At 41.3% G+C, this 13,950-nt stretch overlaps 1 protein-coding gene across 1 annotated transcript in view; it reads left to right on the top strand.

Annotated features, from left to right (window-relative positions):
* The first annotated feature begins 6,781 nt into the window (after positions 1-6,781).
* The window catches only part of LOC114547098 (leucine-rich repeat and fibronectin type-III domain-containing protein 2), a 145,788-nt gene continuing 138,619 nt past the window's right edge, over positions 6,782-13,950 (top strand). Inside the window, exon 1 of the mRNA XM_028566328.1 lies at positions 6,782-7,771. The gene's annotated coding sequence lies outside the window, so the exon portion shown is untranslated. The remainder of the gene's footprint in view (positions 7,772-13,950) is intronic.

The following is a 13,950-nucleotide window of genomic DNA, read 5'->3' on the forward strand; positions in this document are numbered from 1 at the left end:
CTTCAAAGCTTCGGTGCTTTTCAACAGCGAATAGTCGAAGCTTCGGTGGTGGTGGCGGCAACAGCGGTCGGGGGAAACCAACATTTCCGACCGCATCTGAAGGCAGCTTTATTTCATGGAAAAAGTCAGAAAGAAAAGAGACAAACGAGAGATGAAGCGACTGCTTTGTTGTTGCAGGAAAAAGTCACCTGTTGTTACACATGCTCCAGGGCAGTTCAGTGCTTGTTTAATTTTTTACATTCATAGTTTGTCAATAGCAATAGAGGCACTGATGTTCCCTGAACTGTAACGTCACGCCGCGATACAAACTAGCAAGTCTTATAGCCAGTTACATGATTGTCCACCGGAGGTTGATGTCTGGTTGCTTTTTTTTTTCCAAAAGTTGAATCAGACTTACCTTTTTGCTGCAGGCATTCAAATCAAACGGAAAGACCTGCGTTATGCTCTGCATCAGCCAACCTGCTTGCTCACAGCGAGGGACAACTAATCACTCAACGAAATCCCGACTGCTGTCCTGGCTCCTAAATGGTGGACTGAGCTCCCTATTAACATCAGGATGGCCAAAAGCCTACGCATCCTACGCCGCAGGCCAAAAACACATCTCTTCCGACTGCACCTTGGATGACGATGAAGAAAAAATAACAAAAAAGGAATAACAGCTGCACTTTCATATTGCTCTTTTTAGTTTGGCTTATTTAAAGCTAATGTACTTGTACTTAATTCTTGCTGTCCGGAGTTTGTACCAAGGTTAAAAGCACCTAATTGGAAATCGCTTTGGATAAAAGTGTCAGCTAAATGACATGTAACATAATGTGTAACATGCCGGACTGTCTGACGAGTGACGACCGACGCAGTGTGAGTGAATGAATGCTCAGCCGGCCAGCCAGTGCCTCACTGTGTTGGCATCCAACGTTACTATCTCTACCTTTATCAAATCGCCTGACAACGACACAATCGCATGCTACAGTGTAACCATAGAGACCTCTACAAACATCAGACTGCTTGCTTGTAGCGGACATTTGGTTAGCAGCTCAATCCCTACAAAGCACCACGGTGAATTTCAGCCTACATGCACGTTTAAAAAATATATATATATATATATTTGAAACCCAAAGTTGAAAATGGAATACCTACCCATCAAACGAATATTTGAATATGCGGATCCAGCCCTACATCAGCTTAGCTGCAGTTTAAGTTTAAAGATTGGTTTAAACCCTGAACTGCTTGGGTCAATATCACATCACGTCAACCCCATTGCTGTGTCCTCAGAAGCTGCGGTTTAGCATCTGTGGTGTATCCTGAACCCAGTGGCTGGAGCAATCACAGAGGATCCAGTAGAAGTTCAACACATTCTCTCTCCCAGTGCGTCAAAAAGCAACGCTTGGATCAGGTGCCTTTGGTGTTTGTTACTGACGCAAAAAGTCTCCTTTAGCATCTAGCCATTGGGCGTTAGTTTTAGTCGTCATTTTTTTACACTCTGGGTCGAGACGTACGTTTTTAACTTACACGCGGCACAAGAACGGGACAGTTAGGTTTAGAAAAAGATTGTGGGTGGGGTTACAAAATGTACGTTTCAGTGACAAGCGGGACAAGAACAGGACTTCAACCCCGATTTTTGGTCTTTCATACTCGCTACCGTTGTCGCTGTTAATACTGCATCATCTTACAGTGCCGCAGTGGAATCGCTGCTATGCCCGGTGCGTTCCATACAGATGCTAAAGGGTGATTTTTGCGTCGGTGTCTGACGCTGAGAGCCACTGACCAAGCGCCAGTGTTTGATGAGTTGGGATTGAGAATGGTTTGAGAGGTCACTAACAGACCTCAGGGGTGTACTACCAAAAAGCCATGGTTTTCAGTGTTACGAAGGTGGCTCTCTTTTTACCTGGCTAGATTGCCGTGGCAACTTATGCTACACGGCTAACCTGGTCCGGACCAGTTTTTGTTCTGCGCTTCGGCTTGAAATCGGCTAAAAAGTGTCTTTCACCAATCAACTGGAAACAGCATCTCTCTATAGTTAGTCTTCAATCTATGAGCAACATGGAACAGTGTCAAACCTAAATGCACTTCTTGAGTTTAATGTTTAAATCTGCTGCATCAATTTTAGTTAGGTGCTGATATTACGCTTTTTGGCTTTTTCCCTTACCTTTGTTGTGTTATATATCTTTTTGTGCACGTTATAGGTTTACAAAGTGAAAAGCCCAAAGTCCACCCCAAAGGGACAACAGAAAATACTGTTCACAAACTGCTCCAAACAGCTCTATTGTAGTCCAGCCTTTACTTCAGTGATGAACGTGCGTCACTTTGTAACACACGTTATAATGCTCGCCTAGCTGCTAGTGCGGCACGCCCTCATACTCTGCAACTGACTAGCTAGCAGTGCTTACTGCGCATGTGCATCTCCCAACAAAGATGGAACAGAAGTGAGATGCCTCACTCTGTAGCTAAAACAGAGAGCTCAACAAACAGGGTGAAAAGAGGAGCTGCAGCAACGTGTACAACAAATATATGGTTTTGTGAAAATTAAACCACATAAACCTATTCTGGTACAACCTCTTAATACAATTATGAACCTGAAAATGAGCATAATATGAGCACTTTAAAGTGTCAGAGCTGTAGAATGAGCAGCTGTCATGTTAGAAATAAATGGGCGTCATTTAACCAAAACCATGATGTTTTTCTAAACATAACCAAGAAGTTTTTGTACCTAAACATAACCAAACTGCGACTGTTTTACAACGTTAATGACGTATTCAAAACTGCGACTGTTTTTTTTCTTGCCACTGCTAGGGGCGCTAATTTATGAAAGGCTCCTGTGGGTCGTATTAGAGGGTAGAAACAAACGACCTATATCGTCATATGGTTTTGAGGACTTGATGATAATATTAGACAATACAGAGAAGTTAAACACACAATCCAGGCCAAAAGCAACAAATTTACAGCTGCCAAATGCAGAGAAGATTTTCAGAGTTCAACAGCTACAAGACAGCTGCCAGGAATCCTCATGAACACAAGGACAAAAATCCTGCCTGGAATCCTACTCACACATCGATGATTAACTTTGACTTCAATGGAAATCAGAATCGGCAACAAATAACAAGAAAACCTCTGTAAAGCCCCTTTTATCCTGAAAAGCATAAAGTGCTCATATTATGCTCATTTTCAGGTTCATAATTGTATTTAGAGGTTGTACCAGAATAGGTTTACATGGTTCAATTTTCAAAAGACACCATATTTGTGTTGTACTGCACATTGCTGCAGCTCCTCTTTTCACCCTGTGCGATGAGCTCTCTCCAAGTGAGGCATCACACTTCTGTTCAATCTTTGTTGGGAGTCGCACATGCGCAGTAGCTAGGTAAGGACGATTAGCCAATAAGAAGCAGAGTATGAGGGCGTGCCACCCTAGCAGCTAGGCGAGCATTATAACGTGTGTGATACACGTTTGTCTCTGAAGTAAAGGCTGGACTACAATAGAGCTGTTTGGAGCAGTTTGTGAACAGTGTTTTCTGTTGGAGATGGTAAGTGCCTTTGGGGTGGACTTTGGGCTTTTTCACTTTGTAAAGCTATGACATGCACAAAAAAGATATATAACACAATAAAGGAAAGGGAAAAAGCCAAAAATCATAACATGAGCATTTTAATACCACTCAGTGAAAAAAAATGTTTGATGAAAAATAAAATAACTTCAGGTCCACTCAATGGAATTTTCCAGAGCTTTCAAACACATGCCACAGTCTTCCTCTGCATGTGGAGTTTAATCAGATAAATTGACCTAAGGTTAAAACATTTTGTCAAACTACTGTTTCTAAGGTCTTTCAAGCTGAAAAAAAAGGGTTTTATGGTTGAGAAGACACGATTCCATGATGTGACAAGACATAAAACATTAGTAGTCTCATACTCTCGCATTGCCAGACCTTTCTCCACAGCGCTGCGGAGTAAGGTATGGCTCCACCACATGTACATTCCAGGATAGGAGAAAAAAAAAAGAACGGCAACACACAGAGAGTGGAAGAGGAGGGGCAAAGCCTGACATCTGATGTCATCCTGGAAAGTAGCCTAGGTCCGTTGATCCAGACTAGTATACTCATATTTCCATATGTCCATCGTTGGGTTTCAAGGCAACAAGTTACTTTTACTTTTACAAATCTTAACCATACATCAAATAATAATACTAATAGCTAGGATTTAAAAGGGACCCAAAAACGCTTTGCGTATATAAAGACAACAAACAATGAATAGTGGTAGCAGTGTTTGCCGGGGTTAAAGAGGATCGTTTAAGAGCGACAGACCTTTAGCTTGCCAGTTTGGTGTCTATAGCTGTGTGTCACACCCCGGGCTGTTGATTTAAGTTACGTTTCTGATTTTTTTTTTTCTTTACTTCCTGTTTTGTTTTCTCACCTCTTCTCATTTCAGATACTTCACTTCCTGCCTTGTGTGTTGTCCCGCTTTTTGTGATTGTCTGCCCCGCCCCAGTTTTTGACGTCACACACACATAAACAACAACGTCGACCCCTGTTGATGCTGTACATCAACAGTGACAGTGAGAAATAGAAATAAATATACATAAATAGGCAACGTAAAGTAATTCTGCACATTGTAATCAAAACAATACACATACGATTGTGTACTACTACAGGTTATGTTTATTAAATGTAGCCTAAAATAGGTTGCAGCCTAGAAATCACTAGTATCAGCTATCGCTAGCTAAAGTCAACGTTTAGTTATTACATTATTTATCTGCATCAGACCTTCGTCTGCATTTGGCTTGTTTGTGCAGACTCAGAGCAGGGCGGTAGCCACGGTTCCACAAATACTAAGGTCACGAATCCTCCAACACAGCAATTTTATCTCCCTATATGTTGGTCTGAATGCCTTTAAAGCACTTTCCACAGGGCCAGGACAATGTTTTATCAGTCTTGATATTCCATTACTTTCCGTGTATTACATTTTCAGATGATCTATATACAGAACAATACTACTCTTAAATCCCCAAAACGTCTAATTGTATTTCTGAGTGTTATAAGAATTTGTTCATAAGAGGTCTGAGACACCTCTCAGGGGTAAAACTGACACAAGTTGCATTACTCTACAGGATGACATACTGCACATTAATTTGTCTATGATTAAAGTTTTGCCAAACAAAATTAATATATATGTATTCCAGGATATAGCTCATATAACATGTTAAGTCGGCGTACTTCCTTTATTTGGTGTGTTAGCCATGCTTTTTAATGACATTTCTGTATTTTTTTGTGATGTCCAAATGAAGCTTCGTGAAGCATTTTCTTTATTTTCTGAGCTAAATAGATGGCACTCTCTGTTCAACAAAGGGTTGAAAGCACACTGAATTTCCATTTTGTGCCTTTTATTTTAAACCAAGTGTGCCATGTCGTTGGGTTCATAAAGCTTCATTTGGACACCACTAGTATTTTGGCATCAAATGTGCAAGCCCAGTTTGTGGCAAAGACCAGGTTACCACGTCAATACTTTACTGCATATTGGTTTGAGTGATGTCACATTAAAAAACAAACATAAAATACAGAAGAAAAGGTTGATTTTACAAGTGTTATTTTTACACATGCAGCAATGAGAGCTCAATTTAGCCTAAGGCAGCCAAAGGTAAAACATATGAACTCTAAATCCCAGAAACAGCCTCGAAAAGAAATCCCAAGATAAATCTGAGTTCACTCTAATGTTTGCAAATGTTTTGTGAATCACTGGATCATTTTACTTTCCGGGTCTAAAAATGATTCGACTAAAACAAAATGTAAAACATGTTTAGGCTAAAGTGATCACAGTAGAACCCAGTTGCCGGTAGTGACCACGTGTGACATGCAGACGTTGATTTCTTTCTTTTTCAGGGGTCACAAGCCAACCTATTGGCTGACTGTAAGGTGGAAGAACTATTCAGATCAATTACTTAAATAAAAGTAGCAGGGAGACTACTCCATTACAATTAACTGTGTATTAAAATTTAGACTAAAGTAAAAGTACACTATTATTAGCAACAAAATGTGCTCATTATGCAGCATGTCCCCCATCAGTGTCATGTCATTGTATATTATATACTGCTGGGCTGTTCAAATAACAGTGCCTCACATCCTATTATCTAATCATATGTGTTGTATGCAAAACTAACTTATTATGACTAATAAATTATGTGGTGGAGTAAAAAGTAGCAAATTACCCTCTGTAGTGTAGTGGAGTGGTAAGTGTAAAGCCGTGGAGGAATGCAACTAAGTACTTAATCTGACAGCTTTAGTTATTAAAATTAAGATTTCTGCACACAAAACACACAGTTATATAAAATATTAATCTATAAATTAAACTACCCAACAATATAACGGCCTACAGTAATTACTAAGTCCAGCTGAAATGATTAGCCGATTAAACACTTAGTTGACCGACTGAACTGCTTTGATCGTTTCCAGTTTCTAAAATGTGAGGATTTTTCTGCATTAAGTACTTTTACTTTTAATACTTCAGGTACATTTTCCTGACGATAGGTACAATTTCCAATGCAGGACTTTTACTTGGGAGTATATTTTTACAGTGTGGTATTAGTACTTTTACTTCAGTAAAGAATCTGAATACTTATTCCACCACTGGAATAAAGTGGCATACAGTGGAAACTCATTTAAAATTGCACTTAACTTGAATAGATGTAGTATTTGGTTGGAGGAACTACTTATGAACTCATTAATTAGTCATCAGTTTAATGATTGTCCCTCACTGTGTCGGCGTCCAAACGCGAAAATGAGCTCTCCTGCTTTCTGTAGGTCAAACCGGATGCAACCTGCTGTTTTTGGGACCGAACGAGAACGCATCTATATGCAGAGCTTTCTGCAACGACAACAGCGCACACGATAACTTCATTTTTCTTTTCCAAAGGATTGACAGATAATATAAGATCAAGGTTACCTACAACCCTGACAGGCTGCCTTGTTGATGCGAACGCTCAACACCGCTAAGCACACACTAATCCGTGGTCTGTCCTTAATCTCCTGCCTAACACGGTACTCGCTGCGGACCGTGCCAAAGTGGCTCTTTACGCTTAACCAACGCTTCAATCTCGCTCCGGTGTGTGTTTGCGTAAAGGTGCTGTAGTTCCAGCTGATGGCCAACCTGCCTCTCCGTGGTCTCTGTGGTACCTCGTGGTGTTTGTGCCATCTAGGGTTATCCGCCGCTCCAATGCAGTCTTTCTAGCGCAGAGACTTCGCACCTCTCCATCCTATAGCTCTTGGACAAACAACTCCTAAATTATTGAAACAAACAAAAAACTTTCTTTTGGATGTACTGTTTTTTTTTTTTTTTGTTTTGTTTTTACTTTCGGCTTGGACGGGCGTTTAGGAGCCAAAGAGACGCAAACAATCACAAGGACATATTGTGATTTCACTGGGGAGAAAATAGGAAAACCGCCTGTGCCATGTAGCAGCACTCTCTCGCCTGGAAATACAGCGAAGACGAGCCCACACAGCAGCGAGCTAGTTATTTTTACTTGAAGGGGAAACTACAAATATGCTGTGAAGCTCTTCGTCGCAGCTTAGCTCCCCGGCACAAGCGCAGGTTTCCAGAGCATCTGCTGCTGGGAAATATTGTCAAGGAGAGAAGAAGCGACATGCGGTTCGGTAGGCAGCGGGTTTTGCAGTTCGTCTCCTGGAATTAGTGGATGAATGGGAAGGGAGCGGCTGTAGCCTCGAACCAGGGAAACAGAATACTGACTACTGTATAGAGCCTGCGGCGGCACACTATGGATACTTGTCCGTCTCTAAAGGTAAGACATGACCCGAATAGTCTGATACATGTATGTAGGAGTTCTGACTGCTCAGATAAGATAAGCAGTTTATTATGTAGCTTTTATATGTGTTTGGTGGTCTGGTTGCGGTTCACCTCCAACTAGGTTGCCTGCAAATTCTAATACCCCGGCTTTGATTTAAATGCAAAATGTTATTTCTGAGGCTGCTACTTTGTTTCACAAGCTCTGTCTTTGTGTTGCCTATAATGTCAGGCAGTGTTTTAATGAGCTGAAAAATGTGGCTCGCACTCTTGGATAATTGCAAGTAGGCTATCTACAGAAAGTAACGCGATCCGTGGGAAATCTGTTCAGTGTAGTGGAGCTGCTGCCACTGTTATTTTCATATTTTCTTTTCATTTTGTAATGTTGCAAATGTGGGAAAGGTCGCAGCGTTGCACGGATGTCAGGAAAGCTGAGAGGGTGGGTAGTTGTGCCCCACGCATACTAATCCTGGGTGTGTTTTGTGCGCGTTTTGGTAGTCTTAGTGTGTGTGTGTGTGTGTGTGTGTGTGTGTGTGTGTGTGTGTGTGTGTGTGTGTGTGTGTGTGTGTGTGTGTGAAAGAAAGTGAGAGAGGAGGGGAAAAGGTGAGAGAGGAGGGAAGATTAACCTAACCTACCTCAAAATGTTCCCTTGTAATTACAGTAGCTAAGACGTTTATTAAACTCCCTTTAAATTGCACGAATTGACGTGTGTGTGTGTTTGTCTGTGTGTGTGGATTATATCTGTCCCCTATGTGCTTATTATTTTATTAAACTAAGAGTCAATATACCTCTTGAGAAAATATTAGGGTGTGTGTGTGTGTGTGTGTGTGTGTGTGTGTGTGTGTGTGTGTGTGTGTGTGTGTGTGTGTGTGTGTGGTTAAGGGATCGATGGCTGCCATGAGGCACCATGGCAAGCAGTGTAACGGCACCACCCACTGTAATCACCACCCTCTTGTGGATTACAAGTGGTAGCTGGTACTTGCGGGATCACAATAAGAAATCCGAGTGTGGAGGTGGAAAGTGGCGTTCGGTCAGTGAAGGCTTTTCAGCACCATGGACAGCACAGGGAAGTATGAAACTGCAGTGGGAGGGAACGCTTCGACTCCCACAATGGGGCTTTTATCGACATTTGAATGGATGGTATTCTCCTAAAAATCCCACTGTGAAGGATTTGTCTGACGAATACAGAGAGTGGAGGTTTTATGAGCATAGCCCTGTAGTTTACTGAAGAGATTCAACTGTGTTTTATTCATGAAAACAATGATTCTGACGCTAAATGACTCACTGACAAGTGCACTCTGTATCCAGGCCTTACTATTTATTGCCATAGCCACTGTAATTTATGTCAGTGTATTGACCAAAACTAGCTCATCTAAAATAAGAATAAAGAGCCTCTTCAGTTTTTGTTTCCAGAACAGTTCAGTGCAATATTTCAACACAATTTATTTATTTATTTGACTCTATAAAATTTCCCAAAGCCCCTGAGAATGTTATATTTGAATAATTTCTCTCATTTACCTGCAATTACACTTGATGGTCACTTGGGGGCATCATAAACAAGTTGTGAACAGCGCTGTATATTAGAGCGAGTTTTGCCAACTAGGGAATCGAATGTTCTGAGCTATCCCATTATGCGATTGGTTCCGAGGTGGTCATGTTTCGTGGACTCCATGTTTGATACCGACATTCATCTGATTCCCATTGACATAGTGCAGGGAATAGTGGAAAAATTTAATAAATTATTTAAAAAATGACATAAATCACTGAAAAAATGCCCAACTGTTGCGCGTTTGGCTGCAATGAAAGACAGGGAAGCGGCAAAAGATTTCACAAGTCCCCCCGTGAACCAAAAGTATGGGAGCTGTTCATTATTGTGTCAATTTCTCTCTTCGATATGATAACAAATTACATAGGACAAATATAGTAATCGTTTATGTGTACCATGCTGTCAAAGAAATTCAAAACACTGCTTTAGAAATGAATGAAGTTTGAAGTTAGCCTTATGCTAGCGTTAGCCTTTTCGTTAGAACTCCATGTACCTAAATGCTTGTGATCTTGCCACAGTCATAGCTATGGCTTTTGGTCTCGACCGAGTCCAGGTGTCTTTATTATGTTCATAATAATATTGGAGGGAAAGTGAAACACAGCTTGGACGGGGATGTTGTTCGGCTTTTCAAAAGTTTAGACAGTTAGCTAACGCTACACCGAACAGCGTTAGCCTAGCCTGCTAGGCAAATATTACGACTGCCTTCGGAGTTTCCTATATCTAAGTCCACGTTGTCAACATAAGACATGTGGCGTTAGTGCTCCTTTTGTATCATAATTTTATTGAATGAAATATTGAGCTTTGCTTCTCTGAGATGGGTGGGTTTTTGTCACATTACACACCAAGCTAGCTATAGTTAGCCTGTATGCTAGTGGACATTAGAAAGGTAAACACTGCTCAGAGACTTATTAGGCGACGTGGTCACTCACTACAATGGGCATTTTTTTGAGGCCCATTTACGATATAGAAGGTAAATATACACTGGAATGTTTCGTAAGGGCCTTTTCCACATTGACAAACATTGATAATAACATGTATGTGTCTGTTTATGGTGAAAATAAGCGATTTATTTCAAGATAGCATATTCGCCCCATAGGGTTACACAGTAAAGTCCTCTGACGTTGGTATCCAATATGGTGCCCATGATTTGAGTTGGCCACACTCTCTATATAAATGGCGCTAGTTGTGAACACAACATTGACATACAGTATGATTACCTGTTAAATTGATATGGGGAACTTGTTAGCAAACAGTTGCTTATTTACACATCCAGCAGTTACTGAGCAACATTATCATTTATTTGGAGTCATGTTTGTCCACCCGATGGATGTAAGTCCAATATTCACTCTCTTTTAGTCTGTGTCGACGACGTTTCATCTACGGGATAGTTTCGGTGCAGATCTCTGCAGGGTAAATCCAGACAGCTAGCTAGACTGTCTGTCAAATCTGACTTTTCTTTTGCACTGCTAAAATAAATTTTCCACCAAAACAAGTTCCTTCCCAAGGCCAATTTGCAGCGGCACTGTTGCTTTGTCTGGTGATTGTGATTGGTTTTAAAGAAATGCCGATAAACCAGAGCATGATTTTCTCACATCCCGGAATGTTGTGTAGACTAGCCAGACCCTCCTCCGCAGCGCTTTGAAGATAGGTCTGGCATTAGCTCGGTTTTTGGTCACATCTACTCCTGAGGGAAATATCTGGCTCTTTAGCTGCTAAATGCTCCACCATGTTCACCAGCTAGTTTTGTAACTGTGTCTGTCTGCTATTTGCTGCTGAGCAGGGAGTGTACAGTTGATCTTTAGAGCTTTTAAAAAAAAAAAAAAACAGTTAGAGTGGTAAGAGTGGAAAGTTGTCGGCCGGACAGCTAAACAATGAGCTGAAACTCCCCTATAAATCTCTGCAGATCCAGCTGATAATCCTCTGCAGGTTCCTATATGAGCGATCCCTGTCACATTGTTCACATTGCCATTTGATACATTGCTATTGTAAAAATATCAATTATGGCAACTTTAAACAATGAGTAAATACGCAACAAGAAAGTAAAGAAATATACATTTTGGTATTATTTATTCTTCATAGTTTAACACTCAAAACCCTAAGCTATGCTGCTGATTTCACATTTTGGGAACCTGAGCTATACTTCAGACTTAAAGTCAGGATATCTCAGCGTCTGCTGCTTCAATTTTGGACCATTCTTTTTTGAATCTGTCTCTTTTAAATCCCTCGACTTTATGGGAGTGCAATACTAAATTACTGGAGTAACCCTTTCACATAATGTTCCAGTGGGTTCCACAGTTCCCTATATACAGAAAACACTTAACTTGCAGACAGATTTTTTAAATGAAATTCCCTTCCTTTGTTAATAATAACACAATCCCTTGCAAATGTTCAGGCAATAATGTGGTTTTTGTCTCTATACATAACTTACAAAGTGTATTTCAACTTGAGTGTTATCCCCTGTTGGCTATAGCAGCCCGGTAGTGTTATTAGCTTCACCTATTGTTTCCATTTTGGCTTGTGGCGTGCAAAATGTGGCTTATTGTCCTCAGATAATTGTGCTATTCCAGCAAAACTGTTAATCCAATTAATTTGTATTCCGTTTGTGTGCATTATTATTCAGGTATTTAGTTTCTCATTGCCGACAGTCACAACAGAACTGTCAACAGTGCTCATCTGATATGTTGATATCACCAGCAGTTATTGTCTGTCAAAGCTTGATGCCAGAATGACGCTGGAGGGTTAATGCCTTCTGTCGAGACTGCTCGGTGAAATTGATGGGCCTGTCTTGATAGATGAGATAACCTGCGATCGCAGGCAAACACAATTTACGGGTATACAGCAGATGGATGCTGAGGATGCACTCAGAAGTAGGCCAATTTTACCTTGGGGAGAAGCTCGACATGCTCAGAAGGCTCCCAGAGAATGTTTGAGCGTTGTTGTTTTGCAAGGGGATTTATGAGAGAGAGGTGGGAGCACATTGGAAGCATAAGGACTATTTCATTAAACACCACACACAGTGCTATAATAAAGAGGGGATCAATGTCTGTTCAATTCTGGTTCACATAGAATAGCTTGGATGGAAGGCAATTGCAGTTCAAAAATTAAGTGGAAAATAACTCGGGATTTAGCGTTAAACCCTCTGTGGTGTCTCTGCACGACTCTCATCTCCAAGTCTGCTGTGTGAAGAAAAGGAGAGCTTGGTTCCTTTCCAGAAAACTCTCCCTTACAGCTCCATTCGCTCACCTTCACTAGCAGAACAGGTGAGCGAAAACACAACACACAAATCCAAAACAGAAGCTAGGAGGAGCCGACATGCAGGCAGTCAGATGCGTTTGATCTGTTTGTAAAATAATGAATATACAGTACAGCGCTGGCTGGGAATGGAGCGCAGCTGCAGGGCATTTCCATGTGCTTCTTCAACTCCCATTGCCATGCATTAGAAGGAAACATTTTCCTAATGAATTTAACCATGGCTCTTTTGTTTGCATTCCTGCCTAATGACTACAGTCCAGCTGCTGTAGTCTAGCATATGTGCAGAGTGAAGACGGCCCTTTATGCAGCATTTCGAGAAATCAGCTGCTTGGGTGGAGCCCCAACATTTGTAATGGACTGCATGTTGAGGATGGTTATGTTAGATAATTGAGTCGAGAGCTCCTTATTCTCCTTTTTTTCGTTTAATTAGTAAAGAAAAAACCCAACATAACCTAACCTTTAACACAAACTCATGTCACAGATGTCCTAAGATTTTGGATGCTATCTTGCACCCGGCGCAGCTCAGCGCAAAGCCCGACCCAAGCCTCTTTGCTATTTTAAGACCGACGCAGTTCTCATTTTCCCGTCCAGCCCACGTCCGCCCACTTCGTTTAAATAGCAAATGCACCTGCGCCCATCTCTGCGCCCATGGGCGTGCTGGTCTTACAGGGAGGTGTGTTCAGGTGCATTTTTGGCATATTGCTATGTTGAGGCAGCGGGAAGTGATCGCTCCATTGACCAACAAAAAGCTGGTCTAAAGTCAATAACGCAGCATTTCATTGTTATTTCAACAGCACATTAGTAAAATGTGCCTAGGCTTATGCACAGTGCGCGCCTACTATGCTTGTTTCACACACAGGGACGCACAGCAGCACACACACACGCAAAGGATAAAAAATAAAAATATTACGGTGCAAATCCGCCATCATAATAGCAATGTGCCAAGGTACAAACGCGACTGGCTTTTAAAGGGAATGGGAGATGACACTCTGATTGGTTTATTGCGTGTTATGCCCAAAACACACCTATGAATAAGCAAAGACACTAAGTACAACCCTTTTGAACAATGCGCCTGGCACACGGGCCCTTTTTTCCGCCGTTAAACTATCAAAAGTGGATTTGTACATGCCCTAAACGCACCTGCACCAGGCGCTTAATTCCTTGCGCTTAGATAGTTAAAATAGGTAATACATTCCCAGTATGACGAGGAAAGACTGCAGAGACATCAGGATCTTTTTCGATAACAGTTAAGGAAACCTGTAAAGAACCATGCGGTCTTTAATGGCATATTTTAGCCCACTAACTACAAATAGGCTTCCATTTTCCTAAGAAATGCAGCCATTGTTTTGATCTCATATTTGATTAATGTACTATGACAT

This window comes from Perca flavescens, chromosome 20 (genome assembly GCF_004354835.1).
Source record: "Perca flavescens isolate YP-PL-M2 chromosome 20, PFLA_1.0, whole genome shotgun sequence".
NCBI classification, from domain to species: Eukaryota; Metazoa; Chordata; class Actinopteri; order Perciformes; family Percidae; genus Perca; species Perca flavescens.